The sequence below is a fragment of the Lissotriton vulgaris genome, chromosome 8 (assembly GCF_964263255.1).
Source record: "Lissotriton vulgaris chromosome 8, aLisVul1.2, whole genome shotgun sequence".
In the NCBI taxonomy this organism is placed as follows: Eukaryota; Metazoa; Chordata; class Amphibia; order Caudata; family Salamandridae; genus Lissotriton; species Lissotriton vulgaris.
In genome coordinates, this window is record NC_141696.1 from 113,971,910 (window position 1) to 113,989,371 (window position 17,462).

Genomic DNA, 17,462 nt, shown 5'->3' on the forward strand with positions numbered 1-17,462 from the left:
GAATTTCACCCGCGGGGGTAATGGGGTCAAAGATATGTAGAAGGTCTTGTTGAAAACCGGTCCATGGGGATGCCAGTTCAGATAAAGCCCAAAGGCTTGGCAGATCATCTACATATTCAGTGCCTTCCTGAATCCCTGGCAGTCTGGGTCAAGAAGAACTGGTAGAGCGAGCTAGTTTCAGAGGGATAAGCCCTTCTACACAAAGTGATCTGCTACAAAAATGTTCATCACCAGGTGACAGTCTTTTTGGCCTTCTTCCATAGGCCTCTGGGAGGTGGGTAAGGGCTATTAGGATCATTGGTGGAAGGTGTGAGGGGAGAAAGGGCAGTACAAGTGGGGAGTAGTGGTGGTAAATAGCGTGGTGTGTGCTGGGGAAGAGTGCTCACAAGGCTTCCAATCACACGTAGTGCTTTGCGATACGTGTGTGTGTGTGGGGGGGGGGGGTTCAGAGGCTTGTTCTGGTAAGTGGAGGAGCCGAAAAATGTGTGACCAGACATTTGATTAGCACATGGGAATGGGGTTTTCAAATTTTCATAAGCAGAAAGGTCCTATACTCCCTTTTACTACAAAATGTATTTATATATTTATTGATTCCTTCTTCATAAATCACAGGTTTACCAAGAAGTTGCCAACTAGAGATATAGATGAATGGGAGCAATGTAGAAAGCATTGTGTTGTATTGTAGCATTTGATTAGCGCCCACTATCCGTATGTGGGGCGCTGATCCTCTTACATCCTTACGGATGGTGGACGGGTGCTCTATTTCTTTTGAGCCTATGAGAGAAGTATTTTGATGTTGTGTGTGATGGCCACTAAAGGTGCAGTTATCGTGTGATGGGACGCTGCGTCTGATGGTGTGATGGTAAGTGAGAGATAAACGTGAAAATTGTAATGTCAATAAAGACTCAAATTTGTAGGTAGCTATACAGCAGCGGGATGCTCTGTGTGTACACCAAAAAAAGTGGGTAAAATGAAAAGTCCCAGAAATCCATAATGCAACTTGCCCCAGGCGGACATGATGTTCAATGGGTAAAATAGAGCCAAAGGGCAAGAATTGGAATTGGTGATTTGAGGTGCTGCCATGCACTTTAAGGAGAAGGATACTCTCTAGCGGTGAACAAATACACACAATGTATGAGGAAGGAAGTGGAGGAGCAATCAAGGTTGACAACCGGAGCAGAAACTACAATCTTCAAAGGCCCGGATTCAACATACTTCTGCGAGGCCAAATGAAGCCAGAATTTGAAGGCTCACGTGCAAGCTCTTGTGACGCTCGGCAGAGTCATGGGCAGGTACCATGGAGTATTCTTCTACCCAACTCTTAAAGGGACCATCAGATGTAGGATGCCACAAAAGATCTCAGTCCTCCGGCTGACAAACAAAACAACATTCTAGAATGCTTATGACTAGTGATCATTAGAGACTCAGGACTGAGTACAGAGGACAGTTTTTTCTCTTCACTAGATGGCTCATTTACGGCTGAGTGAGCAGTGACTAACTCCATGCAGACAGCTTGCAGCAAACAGGCAGAGGCATTCATTGCACAAGCATGTCTGTTCCCAATCCAAGGTTATATGTCTTTCAGAAAAAGTTAAGTTTTTCTTTTCTGATCCGGACCTAGGCCATGATTTAGAGTTCGGTGGTAGCTGAAATACCTCCAATAGTTGAAGGGAATTCGAAATACAGAGTAGAATCCACCAGCGGAATCCTCCATGATAAGGATGGTATAGAGAAGAAAATGAAACTAGTGAATGGAATACTGTATTTACTGTTTCCTCTTGAAAGGAGTCTGTTTTCATTTACCATAAACTCTAAATCAGGTCTCAAGATATTCTACCAGCCAGAGACCAACAATGTGCCTGCAGGAGAAGGACAGCAGGACGTCTCTGAATGACCGAACAGTGTCCTCTGTGGACCCAGAGGTCCCTTGGTGATCTAGCCGAGCCCAGAAAATTGGCATCATGGGCCAAGTGTCAAGGCCGTCTAAAAAAGGAGGGATGAACCCTACTATTCGAAAATAGGGACAGGGTATGTACAAATTGACAAAACTAGAGTGTCCCAATGTGTAAGCACAAGTGTGCGTGTGTTTTAGGCAGAGTAACTTGTTACACTGGAGATTAGATTGACATTGTCTGGTAATATATAGCAAGAGAATCAAATAGTCAGCAAACACTAAATGATAAAAACCCGGAAAAATTCCAAAATGTAAAATACAAATTCTCAATTTATTCGACAGAATTAAAAAAATTGGTTCATACATAAAAATATTCCATAATTACATTATTAAACAAAAACATTTCATGATTACACTTCAGAAAACAGTCGACGCTGCGTTTCGGTGATTCACAAAGATGTTCACCTTCTTCAGGACAGTTTGTTAAATGGTAAAAAACAATTTATTATTGTTGGTATTTAACACTTATCAGTGTTGCTGACGACAACGTCTTAGATCCACATTCCATATTATTGACCTGTACAGTCTGTTTGGTACTTACATATTCTTAAGATTTATCCCCTCTGTTTTACTTAAACATATCAACGAGGAACATACATCACAATCACGTTACATTATGTTTTCAATAATGATATATACAACATTAAACAATAATTTAAACACCCATCTCTTGCATCATTAATCATTGTAAATCTTATAAAGAAGAAAGCTTATCAGACCAATGTACTAAAAGGATTTTTGAATGTTAGGATAGTCATACCTCACTTCGCTATTGGGTTGCGCCTACTGTCAGTAACTATACATCAATGTAGGCAGGATGAAATGGAGATAGGATTACATAAAAGTATCAACCAGGGTTAATACCTGTAATGTATAAAAATGAGTTTAGATTATTGGCCAACTATGTACTCAAAATTTAAATGGGCCAATGCATCAGTACATACATACCAGTGAGTGAAAGACCCAAAATTTGGAGACCTTCATTGGAGCCACCGTATAGTATAATAAAAAGACTTTGGGGGTGAGACAAAAAATAGAGAGTCTCAATTACACTTCTCTAGAATTTTATAATGTCATTTATAATTAAATTGGTGCTTAGTCACTTGCCTAATTATAAGGAACCTTTAATTTGATGTGCTTGTGAGTCGCAACTGGATTTAAACAAGGAGGTTTCTTCAGAAGTAGACGTATTAAATGACGTGTCATTGTCCTTAACATTAGATTGTTCAGTCCCTTTGGGAAAGGCCTTATGAATATCATCTATTTTGTCCTTAAAGTAGGTGGAAAGCTTGTCGGCCGACTCTTGGGACTCAGTAGTAGGTGGCTGGCAAGAAGAGGGATTTGAAAATTCCTTTACTATGGAGTATAGCTCTTTATGAGAGTTTCCCGCTTGTTCAATTCTAGTTCCTAGATAGACTTCCTTCGCTACGGCTATCTGTCTCATATAGTCCTTGTGTGCAATCTTATATAGTTGTTTGTCCATAGGATTCTTTGTTTTACGCCATTTACGCTCAGCGGCCCTAGCGGTCCGTTTCACTAGTTTTAAGTCTGGTGTGAACCAGGGGGATCTTGTGTTTCGGCATTTAGTTCGCTGTTTTGGGGCTATGTGATCTAATGCCATGGTGATTGCTTCATCTAGGTCTTTCACCACCTTATCTGGATCAGCATTATGAGTCACAAGGGGAGGCGTAAAAGCGCTGGTAAAAGAGTCAGGATTGATTTTGTTCCAGGCCCTACTCATTTTTACCTTCTTTGGGTGGACAGGTTTGATCGCGTTAACTCTAATGTTGAACTTTATTGTCACATGGTCAGACCATAGGACTGGATAGAGATCCACAATCTGAATTCCCTGGGAGTTAAATGAGAAAAACAAGGACCCCCTGGGTAGTAGTAAAGAAACAGACTCCTAGGGCAGGGTAGGAAAGGTATGTGAGCAAAATGTCCTACGCCGTCCAATGAATAGGCAAACAATTAATCTAACCCAGTAGTGAAAGGAACATTCAAGAAATAAAATTATATAAAAAACATGTTTTAATTAACATAGTAAAAATCATATAGAACCTGAACATAAATCAGACTATATGATAAGATCAAACAAGAATCGTGATATATACAATCAAAACATCTACATTTAATACAAAAGCATATAAAATACACAAGAATTATACACAATTCAATAAAAAGTACACCCTAACTCGTAAGTGGTGCCTAGAGTACAGGAATAAATAATAACTTGACGCGCGTTTCGGCAGAAAACGCCTTCCTCAGGAGTCAGTTGATTATCTGGAAATCTATTTATAAAAAAGGAACAAGTATCAGATACATTTTTATATATTGTGAACATGTAGGTAAAAAGTAACTTTATTCAATTTATCCCCCAATATAACATACATAAAACAAAAGATAACATGGCATATCTCTAACAAGAATATCCTCAACACTATTCGGATCAGATCTATTAATTTGTTCCCTAAATGTCATAAAATAGACAAATAAATTCTAACGATTGTCTAGTACTCAAATAATATACAGTACAGCCTATAACCATCCAATGCAGGTTGCTGTAAGGACTATAAAGATACAATTACAACAGAACACTAATTATTGCATCTAGAACAAGCATTGATAGGTACATTGATGTAAACTTACATTCTTGACTAGGTTTCAAGGTAGATGATATCTTCATTTATAGATAAACAACATCACTCAGTAAATGTTAGTCCTAGTCAAAAAGAAACACAAATATGTGTCACAGTATTTCATAAAAATCCTTTGAACACATGGTGCCACACGGATACATGACATATTGGTAAAAAACTGCAAAAAGAATGAGCAAAGTGGGAGACGCTATCTCCTAACTGAGTCTCAAAAACAAGAACAGATAAGTATATGAATAGGGAGGGACTTGATTGCCAGGACGATCAACTAAGCAGATGAAAGCTAGGTGGATTTGTATATATGTCACAGAACGCACAAACTTAAGACGATGTACCTGTAGAGAATAGATTGCAGGTGTATAGGATGTTTTCAATCGCTAGTCACGGTTGGTGGTGAAACAAATCTTAAAACCATCTATTAAAGTATCTGGGGGAAGAAATAACAAAGATCAGATCCTGAATGATTCATTGATCCAGGGGTATTTATAATGTCACATATAAAACAAGGTCATTTCTTTGTGAATCGAAAAAACAGTGGACTCATGCATGAATGGTAAAATAAGAGGTTAGAGAATACCATTGGTCAGGTAAAGGATTACATGAACACAAGGTTGGTATTCAGACGTATACAAGTTGCATATATTCCAGGATTACCAAGATAAATGTATAGATACAAGAAGTAATCGACGTGGTCCAATACAGATAAAAGGTAAATTGCCAGTATGTTGGAAATATAATGGGCAGCCGGAGAACTAAGATGTTCATAGTTGCTTATCAAAATATAAGTACTACCTTGCTATTCTATACATGTATATGCATCATGATTACCTGAACATATGTACGACTTTCTTATTTCTCTGGATAAATAAAGTCGGTAGCGTGTAGAAAATGTATAGCAACGAGATAAGTTGCCCCAAGACGTCAACTGTCGTGTCTGCAGTTGCGTGTGGAGCTAGAAACAAATGACATGTCTAAATCACTGTGTAAAATAACTTGGTAATAAAGTATAAAAACCGTGTAACACTAAAAAGCGCAATTACCTTGATTAATCTATTTTTGATGTGCCAATAGTAATAGTAAGCGATGTACGTCTGCAGTTGGATTATGCCTGTCACAACAACATTCTCGTGACTGAAAAAAGCTGTTATCAGTCTGTAAAACATACAGCACAGACTAAATTATCGAAGGAATGGCATCTTTAGTAATACAGAGCAACTCTATGTTACGGGCAAAAAGGTTATTCTCTAACGTTCGCGGGAAAGTCTGAACCGGCATAGTGGCCCTTACCTGATTTAAGGAGATGTAGAGCAGCAGGATAATGCTCCGCCGGCGGTAATGGCGCGGCGTCCCGTCCTCCAAAACGAAAACATTAAGGACGAAGGAACCCGCCCTATTTAAATCCCGGATTAGCGCGGGGAGTTAATTACCAATGCGAACGAATGATAAACAAAGGCAACGGACTAATAGCCGTTATCTGATCCCCGCAACCCAAACCAAGATGGCTCATATCTGGTGAGTCAAAACGCTCACGATATCAAAAGAAAAGCCATAACGTGCGGCCCCCTTCGGTTCTGACGTAGGGAGCGAACTTCGAAATGCCCGCATTTCGAACAGATGCAAAAATTCAGACAAGGGCCTACCCCGATAGTATAATTGTCTAAAAGTAGTGGAAAAGTCTATTCGAAATAGTAGGCATGAAAAAGAAACATTCAAAAGATATTCAAAGTATATTTAAAAGAGGATGTAAATTACTTGCATGAAAAAGTGATACATAATATATTCAAACGAGCAACATCTTTAGAAGTACTTCACGGATACATACTGTCTTCCTAGGATAGATGCTAGTCTAAATGTGATACAAAGAGATCTGATATGATGCCATGATATCGCCCCTATAAACAAGCATTAGAAATGCAATCGGGCTCGGATTTATTTGAGTTTGAGCTAATGGCAATGTCTTTTCGCCATGTGTTATGGAGTGTGTGCATGTGGTGTGTAGTGGAATTATGTGGGTTGGATTGTAATTTTAGCAATGGTGGCATGCTGTGCTTTAGATGAATATGTTAAAAAGTAAAGTGTACCATACTGCGATTGCTACAATAGTTAATTGTGGATGCGTTAACAATTGATGTGTGCACTGATGGCTGGTGGTGTGTGTGCTTGGTGGAAGAGTGCTCTGCCGGCTGGAGGTGTGTGTGCCTGGTGGAAGGGTGCACTGACGGCTGGTGGGTATGTGCTTGGTAAAAGCGTGCACAGATGGCTGATGGTGTGTGTGTTTGGTGAAAGCGTGCACTGACGGTTGCTGGTGAGTGCGCCTTGTAAAAGCATGCACTGACGGCTGGTGTACGCCTGGTGGTGTTTGTGCTTGGTGAAAGAGTGCATTGATAGCTGGTGGTGTGTTGTGTGTGTGGTTGTGTGTGTAGTGGTGAGTCTGTGGTGAGAGAGTGGTGTGTGTTATGTATGTGTGTGGTGGACTTAGTTTGAGTGTTTGTTTCCTGCACACTCACACAATGTGCACCCTGCACACTCACACAATGTGCACCCTGCACTCGCTCTGCACTCACACTCGCTCTGCAGTCATTCTACTTTCCCTCTGCAGTTATTCTGCACTCACTTCTGTCAATCTTTAGTAACTCACATTTTCCACTCACTCTCACTCTGCACTCACTCTCATTCTACACTAACTCTCAAATTGCACTTACTCTCACTCTGCATTCACTCTCCAGGGTTGAATTCAAAAAATTATCTTTTCTCTCCCTTTGTGGTCAGTGTCAGTTCTTCTGATATATCCTGCACTGGATATATTGTTTTTCTTACACGTGTTCAGTACATGTTGCAAAGTAATGGTATTCATGACAGAATCATTGTTTTTTGTTCAATTACCCACCCAGGTTCTGAGGGTTACTGGGTTATCCCATTATTATAGTGTTATTCCTCAGTAGGGTCACGGAATTTGTTGGTGACCTGCAATATCCTTAAAAATACCCGACAGGCGGTACTTTCTCTCATTTAAAAGATTTATATTTTACATGCTCCGATGGGTGAGCTAATAAATCAACATGCCACCCCAGTAGCCATTTCAGGAAGCTGGAACGCTAAGGACGGAAAGAAATTCACAAAGAAAATCACTATCTTTAAAGTAAGTTCAAAACATAGCATATATGAGGAGAGTTTTAAGGGGCTTCGTGTGGTGTGTCAGGCATGCATCCAGAAAAGAAAACTTCTCTCCAACATTATCTCTGCTGCTAGGAGAAGTAGATTTTTGGCGCAAAACCATGGATTTCCCCCTTGATGCAAAGTAGTGCATAGCACTACTTATGACTACTTTAGGTCTACTTTACAGCGAGAGTATTATTTTGCACTTGAAAGTAAATCCCAGTACAACACTTAGGGCCTTTTTCACGACAAAGTAAGGCAGTGAGGTGCCGCAAGCCATTTGGCTGCACCGCGCTGCTTCACTTTGGAAGAAAAGGGTTGCGTCATACCTACAATGATATGACCGATCCCTTTGCTCTGTCCTGCATTGGCGCACAATTGGCTGCAATGCACCAACGCAGGCACCCTTGTACCATGGTGCAAGGGTGCCTGCATTGGCGCTAAGCTGCTAAAAGGACACCAGCACAGGGGGAAAGCACTTCCCAGTAGAGACTTGGTCACCAGCAGGACATGGGATCACCACGCCACACTGCGTTAATAGACAATTTACTGTTCATTTTCAAACTATTATTCATCCTGAGATATTCCAACTCATGACACACAGACGGTCATTTGAGTACTGAGTAGGCCTCTTCATTACAAATTGTCCTACACTGGACGCACCACCTATGCCCTTTGTCTTGGCACGATGTTCATAGTGAATCGTAACGTCCTGAAGAAGCCCATGTTTGGCCAAAACGCATTGGCTGTCTACATTGATGCAATTTGAGCGGATGTATGTCGTTACAACGCATGCTTTTACAACGCATGCCTTTACGACGCAACTTTTACAACGCAAGTAGTTACGACTTGCGTTGGGGGGCGCTGGATAGTGAATAGTTTAATTTACTATTCCAACTCCTGTCCCCGTGGATAGTAGGGAAGGTGTTGGATAGTAAATTACAGCTATTCCCTATCCTAGAGCGACCCCCAGCGCAAGTCGTTGTAATGACTTGCGTTGTAATGGTTGCGTCGTAAAGGTACTGTGTTCTAAGAGTTTCGTTGTAAACGCTGTTCCCCAATTTGAGCACACTGAAATAAATTATTCAAGAATGGAATCAACGACTTTGTGTGTATCTGTATACCTACTTTCGTTTTGCATGAGTAGATTGCCTCTCATCCACCCTATTTGAAAAGGACAGGAATGGGCTGTAGTGGATAATTGTGGCACACTCCTCCCCTTTCCCTGTGATGCAGGGCAACGTAGCAAGGTGATTTGATGTGCTCCCCTGCCCCACAAAAGTCATACATATGCCGCTTTTTTTTTTTTTAAGTATAAACGCCATAATTGTAATGACGATTACAACAAACCCACTAGACGTTCTCGGATGCAACCAGGGCTTTAAGTGGGCCGGGTCTGAAGGGGTCTGAGCACCGGCAGTTTTTTTAAGGGGGTTCGAAACGGGTCTCTATCGGGCTCCGTTTTTTTCCCCCGGACTGCAGTGACAGTAGTTTGCTGTCACTGCAGTCCGCAAAAAAGTGCCACGGCGCAAAACAGCCCGATAGAGACCTGTTTTGAGACAGCAAGTACATCGATGTGCGCTGCCCACACTGCTCTTCTCACTAGTGGAGAAGTTACAGCATGAGGTCATGCCAGGTGAGCGTTGTGGGAGAAGGAAATCCTTTAAAGAGAGTCATTTTCTCTGGATTTCCCTTACTAAAACTCAGGAGCAGCAACATTAGGGTCTCCAGGGCTTTAAGTGGAAGCTTTTTCAATATTATATACAAGCCATAGTTGCGGCCTATTTATCTTATGCAACTAATAACCATTGACCAAGCCAATAGTCCTGACTTCCTGTACGTATGATGTTACTTGTATCACCTATCTGCATGCAATGACAGAAACAGCAAAATAAAAGTTGGGAGGCATACTATTCTAAACACAGATTTTTATCGTAAGTGTTTAAAGCCACGCCCCTATTTACACTGGCCACGCCCCTTTAAAACACCCCCCAGTTTTTTAATCCCACCTAAAGCCCTGGATGCAACGTTTCGTTAGCTAAAAAGCCAGAAGTGGATGCAGCCTCACACGCCACGGGGAAACCCTTGACAACCATGAGTAAGGAAAACAGCAAAAAGTGAAAGAAAAAGCCAACACATTTACGTAAAAGATATAATAATTGCATATTAGAATTAAGGACCACTAAGGTAAAGTGAGAAGCTACTTGGGGTGGATTAATTGTAAACATATTGTATCAAATGTGATGAGAAGGGGTGTAAAATCCGCTCCCATTCACGTCCACTGCAAGAGTATTGACAGCCGACTTGGTGTTTCGCTGATGTAACCAAACTTTAAACTGTGTTTTTCGCCAGCAGAGACAAGGCACGTCCTTTCTACTCACACCAGCTCTTGGACCGAGTTGGATTATTTTTTGGTTCTTAGAACACGAATCTCAACAGTGCTTAAATTGTGTTGGTGCTACCTGGTGTTGGGCACTGGCAATCATCTTTGTTGCCCTGGACTTAATTTTCATTAGAAGACTTTGACCGAGAGGCAGAGTGACAGGTTGAAAAACAGTGACAAAGGGAGAAAACATGGATGAAAAGAGATCTACACGTGTGAGATAAAGATAAGAGAATGTAAGTATAAGGAGGGGGTGAAAGACACATGAGGTAGAATTAAGACTGGGCAGCCTTTGCATTCAGCAGCAGGATACCAACGTGACCTTATCATTGCGGTAAAAAACTGCTGCACACACGCGAGAAGAGGGCACGACTGGGGCACATGGAGACGAGGGTGCAGAACCCTGCACATGAAATCCTGGATTAGTGGGGCAGGTGCAGAAGGCGACATGAATACCTGGGCCTCTTCTCTCGTGGTTTGTTGGCGTAATATTGGAAGAGATTGGCTTTATAAAACACCAGACCGAGAACAACAATTAATTGTCATGTCCTTTTTACTTAAAAACACACACTCCCTACAGTTATATTTAAACGACGCTTATGTACCAATGTGAACAAATTCTAATCACACGGCATTAATGTCACACGGATCTGTTCTTCCGAATCCACACAATGCTTGTGCATAGAGGTGAAAGAGGAACCGCACAATTTCTCAGTTTAAATATCAATTATCCACCGCACTGAGGATAAACTCTGTCCTTTGCTGAAAGGTGCTTCTAAAAGCCCTTTATTTCACGGTTTACAAGAGTTGGGAAGTCCACACCTTCCATAGCTTTTGGCACATTTTAGATCCATTTAACTTTAGTCAATTACTCTCCCCACCTTTAACTATTTTGAAAATTACCAAGCCTGGATGCTCGACCATGCTGCTTGTTAGGCCTGGCCTGCATTAAACTCATAAAAAGGGTTTCACTTTTCCAAGTACACCAGCTTGCCAGAAAGCATCAGTAGCGTTTTGTTAAAACTATTCACAGTGGTCCTTTTTTAACTGAATATTGCAATTACATATACATTCTGCCACGGTTTAGATGGCAGGATTTTTATAGCATGTGCTCACGATAAAAGATTAAAAAAAAGTAACCGCTGCATCAGCTTGCCAACCCAGACCTATTTCTTTGCCAATTGTTTATCTATAACATTCATCTCTTCCCGTGACCCTGACACCGAAACATGATTTACTAGAGAGCTACTCGTGACCCAGACGGAGCTTCAAGGCGCTGTGTTGCCCCTTCCAAAAACCTGCACGCAGCCAAAGTCCAGTACCACAAATTGTCTCCATTCCCCTTATCACATCTTCCCACACATCCCTGGGCATTTATTTCCTCAAGTCTCCCTATTCATTGGTATACACCAGCAATCAGCGCCCCTCCTAGCCTCTGCTTGCATGCCCTTTATCGTGAGTTGCGACTTCTTGACACACGTGCATAATGCAAACTAACAGGTCACAGAATAAAAAAACGGGAAAGTCTATGCCTCTGGATAGCACTTCAATCGCACCTCCCCGAAGCTGCCTGTGAACGCACATCATAAAAAAGCCTCGGCCTCACGCGGCGCGCCACTGCAGGCATATGTTTTCAATTATCTCGGCCTTGAAGATGAGATCATTGAAGATATATGGCCTTCGGCTGCTCGTGCCCGCATAGAAAATGCAGGAAGTGAACCAACTCTACATCAAATGGCCTATTGCGTGCTGTCTTCTAAAAAGACAGGCATGCGAGGCCCAATTGCCATCCAGATGGCAAAAAAAGAATGGAATGTGTGGCATTTTACAAGTGCTTTTCTGAGAGCCCTTACAAGAGGGAATCAGACTCCTCTCACTGCCTGCGGCAGTGGCGGAGGCCTCGCCCTAAAAATGATCATCAGGTATACAAAGGTACTATTTTATTGTTCAGATGAGTATTAGAACTGAACAAGTTGTAACTAGTTACGACAAATTAGACATGTGAGAGAGGATGAAAAATGGCAGACAAAAAATGGTGAAAACTAAACTATGGCATTTTCCCACGGGATTTCGGCATTAAGCCCTTTCTTGAAAGTCCCCAGGGGAAAAAAAAATCCAGAAGACTTCCCTTTTCTTCCTAACTTTGTCGCCACCTTTGCTGTCAGGGAGTCTTATTTTTTCTAGGATGCGCCATTTAAAATCATCAGGTGTGTGTTGTTTTTCCTGGAAATGTTTAACTAGAGGTGCCATACTTTTGTTAGTCCGAATAGCGGAACGGTGCTCCGTTAATCTAACCTGGATGGGCCTGGACGTTTCGCCAACGTATCAAAGTTGGCATGGGCATAAAATGAAATAGATGCAATTGGCAGTTTTGCAGTTTCACATATCATTAGCACTCCAGTGACAACCGTTGTGTTCAAAGGACTCACCTCCTATGATGTTGTTACAGGATTTGCACGAGGAACATCTGACAGCGCCTCTGACCGGAAAATTGTTTCTGATGGACCTTTGAACAAATTGAGATTGTACATTATTCACAGTAAATCGTGAGTGCACAATAAGATCTTTTAAATTCTTATTTCTTCTATGTGCAAACAGAGGTTTATCTAACTTAGAGTTGGTAGGGTTAGAATTCAAAATATGCCAGTTGGTGTTCACAATATGTTTAACTGTGTTGTCGAGAGTTGAATGCTTAGTAATGCATACAAGTTGGTTGTTTTCCTTAGGGGGTTTAGTTCTTAACAAGGAGTCACGATCACAGAACCTCGCTCGTTTATACGAGTCTCCAACTAACCTGTGAGGATAGCCTCGGTTCAGAAATTTGTCGCATGATGTTGGCTTGCAAATCATAATCAGCTAAATTAGAACAATTCCTCCTAACTCGAAGAAATTGAGAAAAGGGTATACTTTCTCGTTGGCAGCGGGGATGAAAACTTTTAAAATGAAGGGTGTTCCTCGCAGTGGGTTTGACAAAAAGATCAACTATAAGTTTGTTGTTTAGATGTTTAATGATCAAATCTAAAAACTCAACCTGGTTATCATCATATTGAGCGGTGAACTTAAGATTCACATCCGTTAGGTTGATCCATTCCAAGAACTCACAAAGCGATTCTTTCCCATTGGTCCAGAATTTTTTTTTTTTTATTTTTTTATTTTTTTAAATGTAGTCGATATATCTGGACCAATGGGAAATAGATTCGTAAAAGGGCGCTATATCATTATGGATGAACTTAGTTTCGAAGGCTGCCATAAATATTAGCAATAGATGGTGCCACTGATGCTCCCATACTTACACCCTTTGTCTGACGATAAAGGGTGTTCCCAAATTCTAAAATATTTTCTGTGAGAACAACCTGCAATAGATCCAGTAAGAAGTCTTTCGGACATGTGATATTAAAGTTGTCAATAAACCAGCTAGTAGCTAACAATGCTTCTTGCTGTGGAATATTGCTATACAGCGCTTCAATATCCATAGTGACTAGTAGGTCTTTTCTAGGATTAAAAGGCAAATTTTCTATTTTTGTTATCATATCGCCCGTGTCTTTAATGTATGACACGATTTTAGGTACATGTGGGCGCAAAATGGAATCAATAAATTTGGAGAGAGGTTCCGTATTAGTGCCAATGGTTGACACAATGGGTCTGTAGGGAGGGTCTATTAAATTCTTATGAATTTTTGGCATGCCGTAAATCCCTGGGAGTTAGTGCATAGGAGGTCTAAGGTATGTCCGGCCTTGTGCGTAGGACCGGTTTCTAGTAGCGTCATGTCCAATGCATTGATGCGGTTTATTAATTCAGATGTATGTATATCTTGCCTCAGCTCAATATGATGATTAAAATCTATTAGCAGAAAATTCTTACAGGCTAAGACATGAGGGGCCAGAGTGTCCAATAGCTGAGTGGCGAAGTAGGTTGTGTTTTCAGGCGGTTTATAGACAAGCGCTCCTTTCCAGCATTCCTTATCGTTTAGATCAAGGGAAAAGATGAGGAATTCACCCCATTCAGTAATTTGCGTGTCAATAGTAGAGATTTTTATGGAGGATTTGTAGACTATAGCTGTTCCTCCTCCCCTCTTGGCGGTCCTGTCTAGTCTAAGAATACTATAACCCGTAGGCAGAGCTGTTGCTAAGTCCGGGAAAGATGTTTCTTGGAGCCTGGTCTGCGTGATTAAAAAAAAAAAAAAAAAGTCTGGTGATTCTTGGTCTAATAGGGCCCATATTTCAAGAGAGTGTTTGGGAAGGGAACGGACATTTCCATACAAGCATATAAGATGGTTAGACAAGGACAAAGGTACGTGCCTGTTAATAAAAGGGGAATGAGATGCAGTGTAAGATATTTCATAGCTAATGTTTAAAGATGTAGCAAAAGAAGAAGGTCTAGATAATGTCTGTCAGTCTCTCTTTTGTAACTCCTTGAAGTAACAACCAACTTCCTACGTTATATGTCCAGTATCATTATCTACACCGAACACTCAAACCTGATTTTTTGAAGTGGGGGTATAGTCTATGTCTCTCTAACTTAAGTGGTTTTTTATTAAATCACCGAGTAAAGCCTCATCCTCATGGCTATTGGTTAATTTGGAGTGTTCAGGGCTGTGGTGTTAGTGTTGTAAATCCAGCACTAATTTAGCAAGAACTACAGCAAAAAACAGGGGGGGGGGGGGGGGGGGGGTCAGGGACATGCAGTTAAACTCCCTGTTTACATTTCTGTCTCAAGAGACGTTAATGGCCTGGAAACGGAGATAATCTCCCTTAATTCATATCGATCGCGAATCGCGTTAGCGAACAGAGTCTGATGGTATACTCAAGAAATAAAAATAAACGGCGGGCACAAACAGGCGTTACAAGCCCATTATCGTCTAGATCAATAATCGCATCCGAAATCACAGCGACCGGCTTACCTTAGCGATACGGAACAGCCTCCCTGCGTCCAACGAGGTCTCTTCCTGTTGTGGTATGGAGACGCCATGGAACGATAAATACGTCTTGACGCGGGTTGAAAGGTTACAACGACCGCAATCGAGGTCGGATATTTTAAACATTTCCGAAGAATTAGTTTAACACACTACCTAAGCCTATTTAATAATATTTCACATCTGAGTAATGGATGTATATATAATAAGCAATTTGACTAATATTATATATTTGGTGATACGGGGGATGATAATTCTATCTAATTGTGGGGGCCATCTTGAAATGGGAAAGATGTAAATACGCAAAATAAAGCGATACTAGGTCCGCGCTACTGTCATTTCTGACTATTAACCATTACTGGTAGCAAGGCACCAAATCTTATTATAATACGCGCTCTATATATATTTAAAAAGCTCTGCTCCGGCGTACTACAGACGTGGCGGCCATCTTGGAACAGGATCAAAGTTTATTGGACGTTTCAGAAAAACTTTATTGCTCACGCATCTCAATATTTAAGAAAAACAAACTATAGTGTACTTTTGGGTGATGTAATCATATCATATATCATAAACAAAATAGATGATTTGCTATATGTAGTGATACAGAGACAAGTGTCAAGGCCAACAACAAACGGCAAAGTGAGCGAAGTGCTGTTAGCAGTGTGTGCATGCTGGGGCGCTACAAAATGTCCATAGGCTGAGTACAACAGTGTGCCTAAGTTCAGCAGTGGCGGCTGCTAAGAAACGGGTTAGAGGGGTTGGAAAACAAAATCACTTACCTGGTTACTGCTGCCGCCTCTCCTCCGTCCTCTTCTCTTCCTCCTGACTCGTAGGATGCTCCGAGATGCCCATAAGCCAATCACAGTACTGCTGTCACAAGCAATGTTCCCTCTAATTATTTTCCTCTGTGTGCGGCAGAGGAAGGTCTCTGTGCGCTGCAGCCAAGGCTATGTGCGCCTAGAACCTGACCGTGCGTGTAAACCAGGGCTTTAAGGGGGATGAAAATACTCGGGGATCTTTCAAAGGGGCGTAACTGATGCAATTAAGGGTGTGGCTTAAAAGCAATTAACATAAAAATATGTGCATCACATAGTGTGCCACCCTACTGATATTTTGCTGCTTCTCTCATTGCATCCAGATATATAATACAAGTAACATTACACCTCAAGATGCCAAGCCTATTGGCTTCGTCAATGGTTGTTACATGCATCAAGTTGTACATAATATTGAAAATGCTTCCGCTCTTGTGGTTGGGGTTGTGGCTTAATACTCGAGCTGTTGATTTAGGAGATGGGTTTTTAGTCTCGGGTCAGCCTAACATCCTGTGATTCTTAACAAATCAATTAACCTCCCCTTGCATACAAAAAATATATAATAATAAATCATGTAAAATGCTCCAAAACATTTGGATTGAGTTTGCACTATATAAAAACTTGCTGCATTTCTTTTCTAAATGCGGGGTAGAAACCATAACAGGTGGAAAAAAATGAGGAAAATAGAGGGAAAGAGAAAGGGAGGGCAGAAAGGAAGAATGAAATATAGGAAATATGAAAAGAAGGAAGAAACTGCAACAACGAGAGGTCAATAAAAGGATGGATACAAAGGTGAAAGGTTTGAGAGATGGAAGAATAAAGTTATATTTGCATGGGTGAGTGCATGTAAGAATGGATTGAAGGATGAATGTTTGGATAGATGGATGGAAACCTGGATGGAAGGGTGAAAGGATGGGTGGTTGATAAAAGGTGGGTGAAATGATGGATGGATGGCTGGATGGATGGATGGATGGATGGGTGGGTGGGTGGATGGATGGATGGATGGATGGATGGATGCAACGGTAAAGGAAGGATGGGTGGATTAGATGAAAAGACAGACGAATGGGAGCATGAATAGACAGATGAAATGGATACTAGATGAAAGGCTTAAAGGGTGGAGAGATTAATAGATAGGAGGAATGAAAGGGCCTATTTTAGGGAGGACAGACCTTACTAGCTTCACTCTCCTGATGGAATTTGAGGTACCGGTCGAATTTGGGGGGAGAGGGGGTTTAGTTTGCTATTTGCCCACAATACGTCTTCGACAACAGCTAAAGGCTGTCTATAGGCAAGACCTGGAAAGGCCTGGCTAGGGATGTGGCCTAAGGGCTAAAGCTGCTGACTTTAGCACCGGGGAAACAGGTTCCAATCCCAACCTTGGATCACCATCCTGTGATTCTGGGAAAAATCACTTAATCTCCCGGTGCCTAAAAAATAATGTGTAATAACTGGTTCTCTTATGGAAAGTGCTCTTATGCCCCTGGGCCATGCCTGTGCAAAAGAAAACAGCAAAAAATGAAAAAATAGCATAAACCCCTAGAGTCAAGTTAGAGCCAATCAGATAATATTAATTGAATACTCTCCCTCT

The 17,462-nt window shown here is 41.3% G+C and overlaps 1 protein-coding gene and 1 long non-coding RNA gene across 13 annotated transcripts in view; one reads left to right on the forward strand and one right to left on the reverse strand.

Annotated features, from left to right (window-relative positions):
- ARAP1 (ArfGAP with RhoGAP domain, ankyrin repeat and PH domain 1) overlaps nt 1-17,462 on the forward strand; it is a 768,097-nt gene that overhangs the window by 178,614 nt on the left and 572,021 nt on the right. The window lies entirely within an intron of this gene.
- Nucleotides 2,207-16,068, reverse strand: LOC147693567 (uncharacterized). 4 transcript variants are annotated; one of them, XR_015299262.1, is made up of 7 exons: nt 15,051-15,137; nt 12,580-12,656; nt 5,652-5,763; nt 5,440-5,563; nt 4,947-5,038; nt 4,604-4,676; nt 2,207-4,245 (listed from the first exon to the last, which is right to left on the reverse strand). It is a non-coding gene; the product is annotated as an uncharacterized LOC147693567 (long non-coding RNA). The 4 variants fall into 4 exon arrangements; XR_015299264.1 differs by lacking the exon at nt 5,440-5,563; XR_015299263.1 differs by lacking the exons at nt 5,440-5,563; nt 5,652-5,763; nt 15,051-15,137 and adding an exon at nt 15,842-16,068.